Raw genomic sequence first — 15,317 nt, 5'->3', positions numbered from 1 at the left:
ACCCAGATCCAGCTAGGAAGACGGAGGCCCCTTCTCCCTAGCCCAGCCCCTCTCCTGGAGGACAGTCACAGCCACAGAGAGCCCCCCCCCCAGAGAGGATTCTGTGGCCTCAGAAACTACCTAACCTATGTCCTCTTCCCCACCTGCCACTTCCTGACAGGGCGACTGGGAGCAAGTCATCTCTCTCTGGGCCTCAGTTTCCTCATCTGTACAATGGGCGAAACAATTACTGCCACCTGGGAGGGGTGAACCCATATTTGCTTTATAGTTATTGGTTGGACTCTACATTCACGCTTTGAATTAAAAAATAAAATGATAGCTCTTACACCAAAAGGCTGTTGTGAGGATTGAATGATAATGGAAGATAATTGATTGAGTTGATAATTCAAGAGTTTAAGACAGCGCCTGGTGCGTAGTAAATGTTAACAAAAGGCAGCTGCCTTTTCATAGTTAATATGCCCTCAGTTTACAGCTGGGGAGACGTGACCCAGGACTTGTGACTCTACATGAAGCCCTGGCCTTCTGAAAAGGTTTTCTCCCCTCCTCGTTTCCATCTCTCTTCCATCACGGCCCCATTTCCTAGCTGGGAGACTGAGGCCCAGAGGAGACAGGATACCCACCCACCATACCTACACACACCCCTCCACCTCATACCCACGTGCAAAACTCTCGAGGTGACCAAGTCAGAGAAGAGAGCAGACACCGTGGAATGAATGGGTCGGGCAGGAGCCGGGAAGGGAGCCCCAGGCAGCAGAAAACCAGTTTGAGATCCTGTCTCTGCCCCAGCCAGCCTCACCAGCCTATGCCAACAGTAGGCTGCGTCTCTGGCTAACTGCTTGGAATTATGGCTGAGAGTAAGGCCTGAAATCCCACATCAGCAGTGCCTATCCTCCCATTGGTACATGTCACACAGCATCTTCTATCTCTTTTAATCCAAAAAATAACTCTAGAAGTTAGATATATCGTCTCCATGGTCAGATGAATAAACCACGTCTGGGGAGAATGGAGGGGAGGGGCTGACATTTATCCAACACCCATCAAGTGCTGAGCGCTCTCGCGTTTACTTCTCATCCCCATTTCACAGATGAGCAAACTGAGGCTTGGAGAGACCAAGAGACCCAGCCGAGGTCACAACTCAACAGGAAGGGAATGTGGCTGGGATTCCAACCACCTGCTTTTAAGCTCATTTGAGTTCATCCCTTCAGGGTCTATGAAGCCCTCTCCCTGGGGTCATCTTTCTAAATGCCACGCCCCTTGGAAGTCACGGGGCAAGCGGGCACGGCACAAAAAGACTTAGAGTTTCGATCGTGGCTTTGCCACTTAGTAGCTGTGTGACCCCAGGCAGATTATGTCAGCTCTCTGAGCCTCAGTTTCCTCATTTCTAAAAGCGAACTAATCACAGCACCTACTGCTGGGTTGCATGGTCACTGTGGGTGTCAGGGCCTCATAAAGTGCAGCCCCCAATGATGGGAACGCCGACACGAGCTCCAGGAGGGCAGGGACCTCTTCTGTTCCAGTCACCACTGAGTCCCCAGTGCCGAGGACAGGGCCTGGCACATAGTATCTATCCAAGATATACTTGCTGAATGAATGAACAAACGAATGAATGAACTCATGTATATAAGTGAAAGGAATCACAAACAGCTAAGTCATTCTCCACAGGGCAGACAGATCTCCACAGCTGAACCTCTACCCAGCTAGCTAACTTCCTCCCTCCCATCCTTTAACATAATTTATTGAGCACCTACTGCGTGCTGGGCTCTCTGACCTATGAGGTTCAATGTCCCCCCATGAGGTGGCAGCTATCATGAGTCCATTTTGCAGATGAGGAAATTGAGGCTCAGAGATGCCAGGACACTTGCCCAAACCCAAGTCTGAATCTGAGCAGGCGGGTTCTCCTGATGCCCCCGCCTTGCTGATTCATCTGTTCAATCACTCATTCCTTCCTTCCTTCACCATTCACTCTGTCCACAGGTATTCCTCAGCCCCTCCTCTCTGCCAAGGGACACAGGGACAGGAGTGAACGGGCAAACCGGTCCCTGTCTGACATCAGTTGGCCCCTTGCCCACCGGGGTCCCCCTGAGCCTGTGGAGCCCATCGGGGACACACGTTGGAAGTAGCCCCCCCCCCATATATACCCTTGACGAGCTGTCCCAGAAGGTGGTCAGCCCTCCAGGTCAGCCGGGTGGAAGCCAGGCCACTCCACCCTCAGGGAAAAACAGGCGTCCAGTGAGACTGAGGACCCTTTGTGCGGCGGCAGCAAGGGTGGGGGCAGGAGGGGCGGCCGTTACTCACCACCCGAAGAAAAATAAGCATGTTCCCGTTTGGTCAATGGCCCTCCTGTCTGCCCCGCCACACCACCACCTCCTTCCGTAGCCTCTCCCACCCTCTGACCTCACCTGGAGCAGACCTGTGAGCGCCTCCTATGCCCCTGGCGTGCCGCCTGTGACCATCCCTCACAATTGAGGAAACATGCTCAGAGACGTGGGGTGACTTGCTTGAGGTCACACAGCCTGCAGTGGGCAGGGCTCGGAGCAGAAAGGGGAAGCCGATGACCAGGAAGGGGCTCAGGGGTGGGAAGGAAGTCAGAGTCACAGTGAAAGCGAGGGCCTGGCCTCCCTTCCTCATTCCTGCTTGGCCAGGGTGACAGCTCAGGGGCACCCAAGGCAGGGGGAGTCCAGGCCGGGGCAGGAGTGGCAGTCAGAATAACCCAGATCTCCCCAACTGGCAGAGCTCTGACCTCCAGCAAACCCCAGGTGGCAGCTCCAGGAACACCGCAGCAAGTGGCCAAGCTGGGACGCGAACAGAGGTGGGTCAGACTCCAAGAGGGGAGAGTCCAGTGGCCTTCCAGGAAGGAAGCTGAGCCACCCACTGGGTTTTCAGGGACCCAAGGTGTCCAGTAACTGGGATCTGGCTTTCAGGTCCAGCTCTCCCATGAGCCAGCGGGGCATCCCTAGGCAAATTACTTCTCTCTCTGAGCCTCTCTGAGCAAATTACTTCTTTCCTCTGCTGTAAAATGGGACTCAGTATTCCTGCCCTGCCCACCGCCAGTGGGGGTGATGCCGTGCCACCATCAAGGGGACTGTCAGGCAACAGACACTGGTTACACACTGAACAGTCCGTGTTGCTCTGGAGACTGTCCACAACCACCCCACGAAGCAGGCACTAACATTATCCCATTTTACAGATGAGGAAACTGAGGCCCAAGAAGACGTAAGGGGACTTACTGAGAGCCGGGATCTGAACCAGGTAGCATTACATTAGGAAAGCAGGAAACTCTGGCGGTCCTGGCACTCAGCCAATGCCCGTAAATATTTTGTCGCTGAAGAGCCAGCACCCCTTGCCCCAATGCAAGTCTAGCTCTGCCCCTGCTACCTTCCACCTGCTTTCCTGCCACAGAGGGGTTCTCAGGGAGATGAGCTGGAGGAAAAGGCACCCTGGCACAGGCCGGGGGACAGGATGAGGAAGACGGTAATGCTCAGAGCCCATCTGTGTGCCCTGGACTGTCCTTGCGAAGAGGGGGTTGACAGCCTCAGTTGACAGATGAGGAAACCGAGGCTCAGAAAGATGAGGTGACTTGCCCGAGCTCCCCTGGTGAGAAGGCAGCAGGCCTCAGATTTAAACCCAGGCCTGTCTGAACAATTCAGGTTCTTATCTCTAAAGTGCAGACGAACTTCCCATGACCCCAGATCCAGACAAATGCGGAAAGGCCACTTTGGAAGTTAAGGGCATGGAGTTTAGAATCAGATAAATGGAGTTCAGATCCCAGCTCCGGCCGTTCCCAGCTGGGCAAGCAACTTCACCACCTTGACCTCAGTTCCTCCCTCTCAAAAATGGGTATAATCCCAGCCTTGCATCCAAATGTACTGAGTGTTGGGCTCAGTGCCTGGCACACAGTAAGTGCTCAATAAATGTTCGCAACCATCGTAAGGACCACTGATGCAGCCCACGCTTGGCTAAAACCAGAAAGAACCTTGCACCCAGAGTTCAGAGCGGCAGCTGCGGGGCCCAGGACCACAAGCATCTCAAGAGATCTGAATTAATCTTTAACAGGTGAATTCCACCCCAACTTGGTGACACACAGCATTCCAGAGGGCTTGCTAGCATGAAATGTTCCCTTGGCTCCCCAGATCGTGTGTGTGACAAGAAGAGGAGCTAGTCCCTGGGTCCCCATGAATTGGGGAGGGGCCTGGAGTGTCTTTCCCGGAGTCAAATGGGAGAAACTGAGGCAGACAGCAGGCCGTGGGCCTGGGAGGGGTAGAGCTGCCTGCTCCATGTGGCCCCCTACCTCCTGGGAACACACGAAGGACCTCAAAGGACTCTGGCCCTCTCAAAACGATGTTTTCAGTCACTCAACCGTGCAACAGTGATTTACTGAGCACCACGTGCCAGGTGCAGTGAGGCCAAGGCTTGCGTGGTTCTCTCCCTCCTACACCTTCCAGCCGCCCCTGCCAGTCCCTACCTGGGGCCTCACACCTCTGGCCTGGATGGCTTCCCCTGCCTGGGGACCGGCCTCCACGCCTGGCCCCCACTCTGCAGACCTTTCAAGACCACACATCCGGCATGTCCTTCCCAGCCTGGACCCCTGTAGGGTTTCTGGGTCTGACCCAGTCCCTGCCTGTCTGATCCCCTGTCCTTCCTGTTCATGTCACACACTCCAGACAAACAGGAGGATGTCTCAGCTCTCCAAACCCTAGTCTTACCACCTGGTGACAGGTAGAAGTCAGGTCTTTACCTAAAACCCCTTTTGCCCAATATCTGCATTTATTCCACCAGGTGAGGCTCGAGTGCCACCTTGATCAAGCCGTCCCGGGTACTGGGTCGCCACAGTGCCACCCCCAGAGCGCTCTCCTGGCCCCCACTCACGGCATCCAGCACAGTGATCCCTTGCTGGGCGCCCTCAGGTCTGGTGTGGGGGCTCCTGCTGGAAGCCACAGCTGGCACGAGGGGCAACCCCAGGGTCAGGGAGGCAGCCGTGGGAGAGAGGCAGCCCTTTCTCCCATCTCACCGGCTCTCTTGGACCGCTCAGTTCACGCCCCTCGGGCTGGGGCTAGTCTGGGTCTGAGGTGCCTCAGTGCCCAGCCCAGGGCTGGCACAGGATGGCTTTCCCGGAGGGTTCGATGGACAAAGGAAATGGCTGAGGCCCAGCTCACACCTGAGGAGGTGGCGGCGGTGTCCACAGCCGCGGCCCGGATGTAAGGCATCTGGTCTGGATTTAACTTGGGGAATCCCAGGCATCTCCACTGGGGCTCTCTTGCACGCTTCTTCCTCAGGTACCCATTCCCTAAACCTCGGAAAACTCCACTTCAGAATGACCCCACCCTGCTTTCACAAACGTGAGCCTGACTGGCCCATGACCGCCATTTGCCATGTGTCTTGGGAGCCCCTCCCCGCTCCGATTGACCAATGAAGGTGGGAAAAGGGGCCCCCAGCCTTTCTGGTTCCCACTGTCACTCAAACAGAATGATGCAGAGAAATGCGGAAATGGCCAATAACCTTTCTCACCCCCTTCCATTAAGAAGACGTTACAACAACAGCACAAGCATAGTAACAGCTGGGGCTCCAGGCACGGCGTGGGTCCCCTCACAGGTCCGCTGTCCTCACCTCAGCCCCAGGGTTCACCTTCAGCCGACCCCATTTTCCAGATGAGCTCTCTGTCCCTCAGGCAGCTGAGGGAGCAGCCCAGGGTCACACAGTAGTGGGGTGGCAGAGTGAGGGTTCGGGCCCACACAAGCCCCACTTTTAACCTCACAGGTGACCTGGGCCGACCCTAGTACCTGACCTCTCAGAAGAGGCCACCTCTTCACCCCGCTGTCCCCGCCCCAGAGATAAAGTGGCAAAGCTTAAACCCTCCAGTGGGTCTTAGCGTCCCAGATCAAAGCTCACACACGACATCAGGCCCCTACCCCTGCTCCCAGCAGAAGCCCTTGTTGCAGACACTCAGCAGCCATAAGCCCAGCCCCTCCTGGGTAACTTCCAAGACACCCCCTGGGCACCAGGCAGGGAGGACGTTGGAGCCGGACAGCCCTGGGTGTAAATTCCACTTGGCTACATCCCCGACCTGAGAGCCTCAGTTTCCTCATCTGCAAAATGGGGAAGACAGATGGAGAAACCCGCTGGGGCTGGGCCAGGCAGGGGTGCCTGTGGCTGGAACGGCCAGCCAGGCGGGGAGGATGGGAGGTCTCTCCCCGTCTTCAGAGACCTCCCAGGAGTCTCCAGGGCATAGCTGGAGGGGAGGTTAAAGATTTTCCTGCCTCTTGCGGGGAAAGAGCCATCTCTCTGGGGCTCAGTAACTAAGAAGTGGCCTTTGGAAGTTCCAGGCTCCCAATTCCCTCCCAGAGGTGGGGGGCAAACCTCAGGACCCCAATTCCCTCTTCCAAGCTCTCCAAAAAGGAGGTGACTCCGGGGTGGGCTGCAGGGCCTTCTGTGTTTGCTTCCTGGGCTTGGATATTGGGGGACCTGGGCCCGGAGCCCACGTTGGCGCCCTCTTCGCAGGTAACAAAACCCAAGCCCAGAGAGGTGGTGCCCGGCCCAAGGGCCCCCCGCGGGTCCCGCGCCTCCCGCGCTCCAGGCCACCACTCCGCAGCTTCCAAGACGTGCCCGGAGGAGCGCGAGGTCCTCGGCTGGGCCGTCCCTCCCGGGGTCCCCGCCCCGAAGTTCCAGGCCCCACTCACCTCCGGGAGGGCTCCGCGCCGGCGGCCGGGAGCACAGCGCTTCCTGAATCCCGGCAGCCGGCCCCGCTCCGTCCCGCCCGCCGCCGCCGCCGCCGCCGCGTCCCTCCTCCCCGAGCTCAGGTTCCACCTCGCGCGCCGCCCGCGGACTGCACCCCGCCCACCCCGCCCGCCCTGCAGCTGTGGCACCGAGCCTACCCCGCACCCGGGATCGGCTCCCCTGCGGGGAACAGAGGCGGGCCCTCAGTTTTCTCACCTGGAAAGTGGGCGTCATGATCCCTGGTAGAGGGCAGGCGCTCCGTGGAGGGGGCTCTGGCTGGAATCCTGAGATCATGGACTCCTGACCTCTCCAGCCTGGGACTCCTTCCTTATCTGTTAAAGGGCATCTCGCTGATTGCTCACCGCTTTCGCTCGTTCATTCATTCAGCAGACAATCCAGAGACAGGTCTGCGGTAGGTTCCGGGCCTCAGGTAGCTCCACGTCCAGGAGGGGAGACACCTGTGTTACAGACAGTGCAGGTCCAGGACTAAATCAATGTGAGCTCCTCTTAACTTCACCTCTACCCAGCGCCTAGCACGGAGCCTGGCACTGAGTAGGAGATCAGTGAGTGCTTTTTCTTTTATCAGATGGTGAAGGTAAGCCCCACCACCCAGACACACCTTCTACCCCAGACACTTGAATACCTCCATGGGACGGGCAGCTCACTTCTGCCGGGACTGGTTGGAAGCCTCGAGCCAGACTCCCTGAGCCCAAGCCCTAGCTCTGTGACTCACTAACTGAACAGCTGGTCCCTTCTCTGTGCTCCAGTGTCCCCTCTGTAGAGCGCAGTGTAGATATGTCCCCACCTCACAACACAGTGAAGATGCTGGGAGCACCAGGTCTGTGCAGAGCCCAAGGAGCATTCTTAGCCCTTTTTATCGTTATTGTTTTTACTAAACTGAGCTAAATCTCCCACTGGGAAGACAGTGGGGTACATCCTTCCTCCTGAGCTTGCAAGTAGAAATAGTTCCCATGGGGTGTCGGTCCGGCAGCTAGAAAGTGGAATTTGAGAACCGCTGGAGACAGAGAACCTTAATGGAAGTGATGTGTTCAAATCACCAGTTTGAGGACTCCCCTGGTGGTCCAGCGGTTAAGACCCCGTGCTTCCACTGCAGGGGGCATGGTTTCGGTCCCTGGTCGGGGAACTAAAATCCTGCATGCCTTGCGGCCAAAACGAACAGACAAAAAATTAAAATAAAATTCAAACCACCAGTGTGAAACATTTACCAAAAAGAAACCTTAATAATGAACTCGCTGAGCAAGGGGTGGGGTGTGTGGGGGTGTCATGTAAACCTTCCTCCCACCAGGCTATGAGGTAGGGATTGCTGTGCCCATTTTACAGATGGGAAACTGAGGCTTGGAAGGTAGTGTGGCCTCTCCAAAGCTCCCTCCATGAGGGGATGGGGAAGAGAAACTTTTTACTCTGGGTTTCCAGGATCTTAAACAGAGCAGACAGGCAGCTATCTGGCAGTGAGGAATGTAAACAGGGGGCCCCTCACACTTCCCTGATGGAAAGCCCATCTGTTGGGGGCCTTCTGGGCTGGGGCTGGGGCTGGGCCAGGTTGGGAAGCAGAGGAGTCATGGGCATAACTAGTCTGGAGCCCATTTCTGCAGAAAGACCCTTCTCAAATGAAAAGAAAATGACAGGGATAATTCAGGTTAGTAGGAAGGTGATGGAGGGGATGAGAGAAGATAGGGTCGGGGAGGGTGTCCGCTCTTCTCCAAAATTAGGGGGAAGAGGTATGAGCCCTCAGCATCTGTATGGTTAACCCAACTCCCTCCTGAACCCAATTTCATGGACGGGGCAACTGAGGCCCCATGCAAAAAAGTGACTCATCTTTGGCCAAGAAGCTGGATCTTGGCCCCTATGCCAGCCATGGGTTTAAACTCTGTTTTGCCACTGATGAGGTGGGAGCCGTGAGCAAGAGCCTCTCCCTCTCAGTGCCTCAGTCTTCTCATCTGAAAAATGGGTATCAGTTCCTACAAGACAAGGACCACGTCTGTCTCATTTGCAGCCACAGGACCAGCCCCTTGGCACTTAGTAGGTGCTTTTAAAATACTGTTTGATTGAGACTTCCCTGGTGGTCCAGTGGTTAAGACTCTGTGCTCCCAATGCAGGGGTCCCAGGTTCAATCCCTGGTCAGGTAACTAGATCCCACATGCATGCCGCAACTAAAGATACCGCATGCTGCAACTAAAAGATCCTGCATGCCGCAACTAAAGATCCTGCATGCCGCAACAAAGATCTTGCATGCCACAACTAAGACCTGGCGCAGCCAAATACGTTATAAAAAAAATTATTAAAAAAAAATACTGGTTGATTGAGCTGGAGGAAGAGGGGAATAGAGTTACAGTTTAATGGGTACAAACTTTCAGTTTTGCAAGATGACAAGAGTTCTGGAGATGGATGGTGGTGATGGTTGCACAACAATGTGAGTGTTCTTTGAGCCACTGAACTGTACACTTGCAAATGGCTTAAGATGGCAAATTTTGTTATGTGTATTTTACCACAATAAAAGAAAAATTAGGGAAAAAATACTGGCTGATTGAAAGCATGCAGGCCTGCCTTGCAGGAAAGTGGGGAGTGGGAAGAGAAAGTGAGGTGCTCGGGGCACCCAGCAAACACTCGGTGGCTTGACTAAATATGAACAAGGGCCACTGCTAGGATGTGACTGCCATTATTTCACTGTTTTTTGTCTCTGGTGGAACTCTCCAGCTCTACCTTGGAAGAACAAGAGACTCTCAACAAAAGGAACTTTTCCTCTTAGGGAAGGAAAAATTTTCAAAGCCCTTAAAACGGGCAGAGAGTCCTGTAGAGGCTATAGGCAGGCCCAGCACCTTGTCCCACATGGGTCCCAGAGTCCCTAGCAGGGGCACGGCCACTTCCACTAAGGGAGGTTCCTGGGCAGCATCGAGGGTCTACACTTAGCAAGCACCTACAGTATGCCAGAATCAGTGCCAGGCACTGGGGAGAGATCGGGAGCCAGATGGGTCCACATCTCAGGGACTTTATACCTGGTACATCTGCCCCAACCCCCGGTTATAAAAACATATATAAAAACATATAAAGACATACGCACCTCACTTTACAGTTAGCATAGCGCTGATGCTGCCAGTTCACCTCCTGACAACGAGGAAGGGAGAGATTCCTATGCCATCTTCTATAAAAGGACACAGACAGCCCATGTGCCTGAGATCCTACAGCTGGTAGCATTTGAACCCAAGCTGGGCAGACTCTAGTATAGCAAAGTCAATGAGAATATGGTCTCAAAAAGACAGATCATAGGGCTTCCCTGGTGGCGCAGTGGTTGAGAGTCCACCTGCCAATGCAGGGGGCGCGGGTTCGTGCCCCGGTCCGGGAAGATCCCGCATGCCGTGGAGCGGCTGGGCCTGTGAGCCATGGCCACTGAGCCTGCGCGTCCGGAGCCTGTGCTCCGCAACGGGAGAGGCCACAACAGTGAGAGGCCCGCGTACCGCAAAAAAAAAAAAAAAAGTTGAGTCCTTGGTAGCAACCTCAAGGACTTGATTTAAAAAAAAAAGACATATGTGTTAGCAAAGATGTGGAGAAGCTGAGACCCTCATACACCACTGGCAGGAATGTAAAATGGTGCAGCCACTGTGGAAAAGTTTGGCAGTTCCTCAAAAAGTTAAATACAGAGTTACCATATGACCCAGCAATTCCACTCCTAGGGATACAGCCAAGAGAAATGAAAACATATGAATACCAAAAAAACTCGTATACAAGTGTTCACAGCAGCACTATTCATACCAGCCAAAATAGAAACGACTCAAATGATGAACGGATAAATGAAATGTGGTATATCTATACTGTGGAATATTATTTGACAATAAAAAGAATGAAGTAATTCCCTGGCGGTGCAGTGGTTAGGACTCTGCACTTCCACTGCCGAGGGCCCAGGTTCGATCCCTGGTCGGGGAACTAAGATCCCACAAGCCACATGGTGCCGCCAAAAAAAAAAGAATGAAGTGTCCATGCCTGATACGAAGTGGATGGACCTTGAAGACATTATACTGAGTGAAAAAAGCCAGACAGCAAAGACCGTATACTGTATGATTCCATTTATATGAAATGTCCAGGAGAGGCAAATCCATAGAGACAGAGAGTAGACTAGGGACTTCCCTGGTGGCACAGGGGTTGAGAATCCGCCTGCCAATGTAGGGGACATGGGTTCGAGCCCTGGTCTGGGAAGATCCCACATGCCGCGGAGCAACTAAGCCAACGTGTCGCAACTACTGAGCCTGGCTCTAGAGCCTAAGTACCGCAACTACTGAAGCCCACACAGCTAGAGCCCGCACACCTCAACGAAGACCCAACGCATCCCAAAAAAACAGAAAGAAGAAAGAACGTAGACTAGTGTTTGCAAGGCGCTTGAGGGGCTTGGAGCGGTGATGGCTAAAGGGTATGGGGTTTCTTTTTAGGATGATGAAAATGTTCTAAAATTGACTGTGGTAAGAATTGCATCTATCTGTGAATATACTAAAAACCATTGAATAGTTCAAGTGAGTGCATTGCATGGTATGTGAATTGTATTTCAATAGAGCTGTTACAAAAGGTTAAAAAAAAAGAAGAAGAAGAATGTGGTCTCTGGAGTCCAAAGTATCTGGGAGTGGCTGTACCATATTTCTAAGCTGTGTGACCTCAGGCAGGTGACCTTGCTTCTCTGAGCTTTACTTCTTTGTCTATAACATGGGAATAGCAACTGCCCCTACCCCTTCTCCTACCTGGGAAGATTAAACACCATCATGTTCGTGAGGGCCGGCAATGCCGGGACATAGTAACGCTCAGTAACTAGTCCTGTGAGGGCACCGTGCTTCCCCCACCAAGACCAACATCCCCTTCTGAGCGCTCTTATGTTTACCCTACACTCTCCCTTACACATCTTCCTTCCCACATCTTGTGAGGTTGGCATTAGTGTCTCCATTTTACAGATGAGAACTACTGAGTCCAGCAGGCAGCAGGCATCCCTGGCATGGCTCTCCCCTACACTCCCAGGCAGAAACTTCCTTCCTCTCTGTTCCCACACCCCATGCTGTTCTGCCTCTGCCCTCTCCCCTCCTTCTCTCCCCTGGGCACCCCCTTAGCCCTGCTGGTGTCCTCACAGCTCCAGAGCTTGGTTTAGGCCAAGAGTTGGTATCTAGGTTCCTGGGGGCCTGAAGCTCTCCTCAGAGTTAGGGATGCAGCCAAAACCACCACGTGGGGCTAGATTCCTGCAGACCCTGGCCATCTCATCCCAGTGAGATGGGTGGGTTTCTCCAGCCCTTTTCACAGATGGACAAACTGAGCCTCCATACAGTGCAAGCCCTTTGCCTGAGGTACCTGCTGGTGATGCGGTCAGGATCTGAACCCAGGACCATCTGAATTCAGACGACACTCTCCAGCCCCTCTAGCAGCCACTTGGCACTGGCCCCTGTACCTTAGTGCCCTCAACTCTGACATGGGAAGCCCTGCTCACATCCACCTGGGTGAGATCGGGGAACATGGGGTTGTAGGCGTGAGAATTCTGGTTGGCCTTTTGGCTTTTTCTCTGAGTGCCAGGGAAGGGCTCAAGTCATGAAGTGGAGAAGAAACAATTGGGGACGAGGGTGGGGGAGAACCAGGGCCGGCCTGTGTGCATTTATGCAGCACCTGCTGTGTGCCAGGCACTGCATAGGGCTTGATCCTCACCAATCCCTCCCAGCTACAGGACAGGAACATACTCAGAGAGGTGAAGGAACCTGCCCAAGGTCACAGAGCCAGGAGGGTGTGGGGTCTGATGGTCTTCCTCTGGGGGGCTGCCCCAATGGACAGCAGGCCCCCCATGAGATCACATCTCCCCACATTTACCTAGAAGCCGCAGAGACAGGATACCAAGAGGCTGGGGACACTCAGCTGGTTTGTCCACCTGGGTCCTACAAAGAGCGGGCTTTGTCCCAGAGACCATGAGGCTCTTCTGGAATTCTCCCTGGGGCAGAAACCTGAGGCCAGGTCGGGAGGAAGCCCTTCCCCTCAGACATCCGTTGCCATGGGAACAGCCACCCTCAGCCCTCAGCCACTGGCTGTGATTCCAGTCCGCTGCTGGGCAGCAGGCCTGGTGGCCTGTGGGTGTGGCCGAGCCACAGCTGGCCACGGGCATTTTGGAATTAGCCTTCATCTGGAGCTATGGCCTAGAGAGGGCGGGGAGCCTTGGCGCCAGTGGGGTTTGAGTAATTCCAGGCTTCCCAGCTGGGGCCCCTGGGTGGGCTACTGGGGATGCATGGAGGCCCTTGGGATGGTGACCAGAATTGTGAGGGGGGGTGAGTGAACATGTTTCTGAGAGGTCCATGACTTTCACAGAGGCCTGGGAGCCCCTCCCCCGCCACTCCTCCACCCCTGCCCCCTGGCACATAGGTGATGAAGAGCTCAATTCTCCCAGCCAGGAAGGGGCAGAGGTTGGGGCAGCAGAGGGAGCAGCCCGGACGGTTAAGATCCTAGCTAACAGCTTTTTTTTTGTTTTCTTTGTTTTTTGGCTAACAGCTTTTTCAACTGAGAATTGTCTTTGTCACCCTGTACTCACAGAGGCTTATGACTTCCCTTGCTCTAAAATAAAAACCAAACTCACACTAGCCTCAGCATCGCTAGGTTTCCTCCCTCACTCTCCTCCCCGCTTGATCACCAGGCGCCAGACACTTTGGCCTCTCTCTGTCCTTAGAACGTGGTGCTTTCTCTCCTGCCTCAAGGCCCTTGCATCAGCTGTAGCGGCTTCTTTTCTTGGTCTGTTCTTTCTCCCTCTTCAGATCTCAGCTCAAATGTCACCTCCTCAGAGGGGCTCTCCCTGCCCTCCTCCATCTAAATGTCTTCCCGTGGACCTTGAGCCCCTTGGAGGGTGCAGCCTTATCTGACTTGGGGCTCCCATATAGTAGGTGTTCAGCAAACAGGAGTTGAATGACTTGCCTTCCAGACACTCCTCTCTGGGCTAGGTGCACAGCTGATTGTGATCAGCATCATCATAGCTGCCCTTTATCAAGCAGCCTCTAGGTGCCAGGCCCTGTGCTAAGTGCTTTGCACATGTGGTCCCATTAGATGTCACAAGGAGAAACCGAAGTGCCCACTTGTGGATGGAGTGTTGATTTCCCTGGAATTACGAATACAAACCAGGGACTGGATGCAGTGACAGTCCACTGTAGATTGACAGAGCTAGAAAGGAGCTTTGAACTGTCCAATCTCCTGACTTTATAGATGAGGAAACTGAGGCCCAGAGGGGAGAAGGCACTTGCTCAGAGTCACACAGCAGATTAGGGCAGAGCGAGGAATCCCAGCCATATTGCACGATGTTTTCTGGGGTGTTCCTGTGGAGGTGTTGCCGTGCACCCTGCCGTACCTTTCAAACCAAGAAGTGAACATGCTACGGTTTACCTGCATTAGGGGTCGGGTTGCCCCTCAGGAGCCCCTGGCAGGCCATAGAATCATAATAAAAATATTAGTCAACGCCAATTATTGAACATTTTCTGTGGTAGGCATTTTACACACATTATCTTATGTAATCCTGCAAGGTAGAGGTGTTCCTGTCCCATTTTAGAGATGCAGAAACTGAGGCCCAGAGGGTGAATTGACTTCCCTGGATCACACAGCTACAAAGATATAGAACCTGGACTTGAACCCCAAAATTGTGAGGTGATGATGGTGATGGTGCTAGTGGTAGTGGTAGCAACAGTAGTAGCAGCAGCAGTACTGGTAGTAGTACTAGTAGTAGTAGCAGAAGTAACAGGACATACCTTCGACTCAGCGGCTGACATGAAGTCAGAATCCCAAAGCACCCACTTAAGAGGCTTCAAACTTTTCCAACAGTGTTCAAATAGGGCTCCTCACGTAGCCCTTGGAAACCACTCCGAACACGTTAGCGAGGCAAGGCACACACCCTGGGCTCGGGCTGCAGTTCCGGGAGGTGCGGACAGGCGAGGACTCCCAGCTCTGTCGCAGCGCCGCGGTGCTAACAGCGCCACCTACCGGAACCCGTGGGACCTGCAGGAGGTCAGCGCGCAGGCCCAAGGGCGGTGGGGCGCGCAACCCGAAGATGCAACGGCATGAACCAAAGAAACCCATCAACCAGACAACTAAACCCAGGGAATGGAATCCTCCTCCGTTCTCCTATTAAGCTTCTGTAAATGATGATCATTGGGTCAACACTGAACGATTAGCAGCCAAGCACCTGCCTGGGAAGTTTCATTGACTCTCAGTGAGCTAGGAACTGTTAGTATCCCCATTGTACGGATGAGGAAACTGAGACTCAGAGAGGTGAAGCGATTTGTCCAAGGTCACTCAGCTGACAAATAACAGAGCCAGGACTCCAACACTCGATACATTGCCATACGCCCCTCATCACACACCGAAAATATCCATGCAGTTTTATTTAACACTTACGAAGACAGCTTACTACGTTGCAGACACTTCTAATTGCTTTACAAATAGTGACTTTTTTCCTTTTTTCTTTCTTTTTTTTTTTTTTTGGCCATGCCACACAGCTTGTAGCATCTTAGTTCCCGGACCAGGATTGAACCTGGGTCCTCGGCAGTGAGAGCTTAGAGTCCTAAACACTGGACCACCAGGAAATTCCCTACAAATAGTAACAT

This window comes from Grampus griseus, assembly GCF_964374135.1.
Source record: "Grampus griseus genome assembly, chromosome: 12".
NCBI classification, from domain to species: domain Eukaryota; kingdom Metazoa; phylum Chordata; class Mammalia; order Artiodactyla; family Delphinidae; genus Grampus; species Grampus griseus.
Note: the sequence above shows the minus strand (reverse complement) of the source record.